Source organism: Pongo pygmaeus, chromosome 2 (genome assembly GCF_028885625.2).
Source record: "Pongo pygmaeus isolate AG05252 chromosome 2, NHGRI_mPonPyg2-v2.0_pri, whole genome shotgun sequence".
In the NCBI taxonomy this organism is placed as follows: Eukaryota; Metazoa; Chordata; class Mammalia; order Primates; family Hominidae; genus Pongo; species Pongo pygmaeus.
The window spans coordinates 43,395,536-43,399,570 of NC_085930.1; the positions used below are offsets into that span (position 1 = coordinate 43,395,536).

The window sequence follows — 4,035 nt, forward strand, 5'->3', positions numbered from 1 at the left end:
TTTGCAGGTGGTGGAGCTCTTTTTGCTGTAAAATGGATAAAGATCCAAAACAAATGAAGGTATTCACAGTCTACAGCATCAATCACTCCTCTGATCTTAGCCCTAAAAAAGAAATGGATTTGGCCTTAAAGTGACTCTCCCTTCCATTGTTATATAAATTATCTATTGTGGCTGCAGTCAGTGGACTCCACATAGCATGTGCTGCCAATTAGCCATGTGTGGTAGCTTAAAATAAAATCTTTTATGAGACTTGCAAAGTCAATTTAACTTTATCTTTCTAGCTAAAGAGGGAGACTACAGCAAGCAACAGTGATAGTATGTAATTTTAATTTGGTTCTTCACAAATAAAGATGAGAACCAATAGAAGGTGAATTTTGAAACAGGTTTGATTTTTTATTAATGTTCTGTGAATATGGGCCCAAATCTATTATGACCAAGAGTTTATGTCGGATAACCAATGAACATGAGAAGGTTACACTGGGTCAAGGCAAACTTGACCCAAGCTACCTTCCCTCCATAGATGGGGCTTATGCCCAAGACTTTGACTTTTTTTTTTATTTAGAAACTGATGTTTATTTTGCATCAATCATTTTTCCATGTTGCTTAAGAGCCCATGCAAGAACAGCTTAAGACCATTCAGTGGTTGCTCCTACCCATTCAGTGGCCTGAGCAGTGGGAGCTGCAGACCCGTCTTCCGTGGCAGGCTGAGCACTCCAGTCTTCAGTAGGGAACTGCTGAATAGGCACAGAGGGCACCCGCACACCTTCAGACCAGTCTGCAACCTCAGGCTGAGTAGCAGTGAACTGAGGAGCTGGAGCAATCCATTCACCCTGAAATTCCTCGTTGGTCACTGCCTTTTCAGCAGCAGCCTGCTCTTCTTTTTCAATCTCTTCAGGATCTTTGTAGTAAGTAGAGATCAGGCATGACCTCCCACGGGTGTTCACGGGAAATGGTGCCACGCATGCACAGAACTTCCCAAGCCAGCATCCACCACATCAAACCCACTGAGTGAGCTCCCTTGTTGTTGCATGGGATGGCAATGTCCACATAGCGCAGAGGAGAATCTGTGTTACACAGAGCAATGGTAGGTAGGTTAACATAAGATGCCTCCATGAGAGGCTGGTGGTCAGCCCTGGGGTCAGTAACCACAAGAAGCCGTGGCTCCCAGAAGGCTGCCTGGATCTGGTTAGTGAAGGTTCCAGGAGTGAAGTGGCCAGCAATTGGAGTGGCTCCAGTGGCAGCAGCAAACTTCAGCACAGCCCTCTGGCCAGTATTCCTGGAGGATATAACACTGACAACAGCAGGGTTTTCAATGGCAACAATGGCACGAGCTGCCAGCAGAAGTTTCTCCCGGGTCCTCTTCAGATTTATGATGTAGATGCCATCACTTTTCCTTTTATAGATGTACTGTTCCATCTGGAAGTCAAGATTGGTGCCACCTAACTGGGTTCTTGCTGTAAGGAACTTAAGGACATCCTCCTCCTTCATTTGCAGGACATCAAGGGCTCCGGACATTGTGAAAGTTTCCCTTTAAGTTATGACAGGAATCCAGAACAACGCCGTATGGACCCCTCTGTAGGTAGCACGGAAGGCAAGACTTTGACTTCTAAGCAACATTCTCTCATGCACTGTTGTCCACATTTGCCAGCTTTTTAAATCACATTGGAGTGCCGATTAAAATCACAGATTGTCAAGATCACTTCCCTGGAGAATTTGATTCAGTAGATAGCATATGCTCTGGTAACCTCATGATCAAACTAGCATGGGGGTCAACGCATTAAAAAAACCGAGTAGCTATGATTTGTTTTGAATGGCTGTTCCTCACAGCATTTAGAGCTGAAGGAAAAGCTGATACTTTAAGAATTTATCACACGTTATTCTTAACCACCTTGTATTTTATATCTTCAAAAGTATAGTGTAGATGTATTTTGAATTATAATTATATAATAATAATTCTATTGGGGAAAATTATGGAATTGTCAAAAATTTCAAGTTTTTCTTCATAGACAATTGTTTAAACCTTCTCAGGCTTCATTCTCTCTTTATTCTTCCATTTTTCTTTCTTTTTTTTTTTGTTGTTGTGTGCTTTTCCATTGTTTGACCCTTTGCCTCTTGGTCCAGATACTTCAACAGCACACTCTCAACTCCTCCAAATCACACAAATGCAAGTAATCAAACCTGATTAGTCTCTGTCCTGTCCACTGCATGTCTCCCTTGAGTAACAATGCTGCCTTTCTCTGAATTGTCTCTCAATAAGTTGGGGCCATGAGCTTCATATAGTAGTTACTAACTCAAAACTAATAGAGCAACATGAAAGCCTGATAGGATGACAAATAGTTTCGTAACTCTTAAAGGAGTATTGGAAAATACTATAATTTTTGTAAGGTCCTCTGAGCTGGCCGCACCATGGTCAAGCCATCCTGACATTCTCCTGCCCTTGTGATAATGTACTTTGTGATATTCCCTGTCCTTGTGAATGTAGTTTGTAACATCCATCCCCTGCCTACAAAAAATTGCTCCTAACCCCACCACCTATCCCAAACCTATAAGAACCAATGATAATCCCACCACCCTTTGCTGACTCCTTTCTCAGACTCAGCCCACCTGCACCCAAATGAATAAACAGCCATGTTGCTCACACTAAGCCTGCTCAGGTTACGGATGCGCGTAACAATTATGTCCCGATTATATCAAGATTAAATCTAAGGTAGAGCTCAGATCAGATCTATTTTTAAGCCAAATCTCTTCTTGTGGCTAGATGTGGACTGTATGTACGGTCCACTGAATGCTGGTTTAAAATGAGATTGCATATCTTCCATTAGCTGCAATTGTATGGAGTGCTTGAATTTGGTTCATTTTTCTAAAATGCTTATCAAAATGATTCTTTCAGATATGCATCCAGCTACAAGTTGATCACACCTTAGTATGTGTCATCACGAGTACAGTCTGGTGAATGGCAAATTACCCTTAATAACAGGAAGATGAAATCTGTTTCCTGTCTTGGCTGGTGACTGGCTGCCACTGTGGCCAAATTCCTTCAACTTCTTCCGCCTCAATTTTTAGCCTACAACCTAAATGAGCTGATGGAAAGCACGTTCTCTATAAAGCAGCTGTCTTCAAAATTCTAAGCATAATCATTTGTGATTGTTATCCAGGCAGTTTAGAAGTAACCGAAAAAGTCAGTTTTGTCCTTCTATTTTTAGCAGAAGTAACAAAAATTAGCAATAATATTCAAGAAGAATATTCATGGTATATCTTTTCTCTATTTTCTTATTTTTACAATCCAAAAGATTTTTTGTTTCTTCCCTTTATAACACAAATTCATAGGGAATAGAACATTCTATAAAACTTTACATAAGCTTGGAAGAGACTGCTAAATCTGTGAATCCCCAAAAGGGGATAACTCCCAATGCCTATATATAAATATCATTGTGGTCATGGGTGCCACAAGTGGCTTCCACACTACCTGTAAGTTTGAGGTTTTTGCCTAATGCTGAATGCAAATCTGCTATACTACAGGTTTCATTCAGTGGAAGATGAATGAAATTTATTTATATATTTGTTTATTTAGTGCTCTTAGGAAATGATTAGGAAATGTTTATTTAATGCTGTTAGGAAATAGGAAATACTCATTACTTAGGAAAGTGCACACAATTATAAGATAAAATAAAATTTAAATGAGGCAAGTTAGGAAGTTGGAGAACATAAAAAGGAAAATAAAGTAAACCAGAAACTAAATTATTGCATAAAAGACTTTCCCTGATCTTGTAAATTTACTAAAAATGGGACATCAATTTGCCTCTGAGATTCTGGCAGCTACCCATTGGTCTGACTTTTGCTCCCTGAAGCTACACTTAATGAATCAAGTCTCCCTTCCACAAGCAGGTCCCGCAGATACACAAAAAGAAGCACTGAGTCCTTTAGACTAAATCAAAATGAATAATTTTACCTATTGCCCAGATAACATTATTAATTTACTTCACCTTTGTAAGAAAATTCTAGTCAGCTCTATTGCCTCTATGCTTGAGACTCTAG

At 40.0% G+C, this 4,035-nt stretch overlaps 1 pseudogene; it reads right to left on the reverse strand.

Annotated features, from left to right (window-relative positions):
* Positions 1-600: 600 nt before the first annotated feature.
* LOC129033457 (small ribosomal subunit protein uS2-like) lies at positions 601-1,570 on the reverse strand (annotated as a pseudogene).
* Between the last annotated feature and the right edge of the window lie 2,465 nt (positions 1,571-4,035).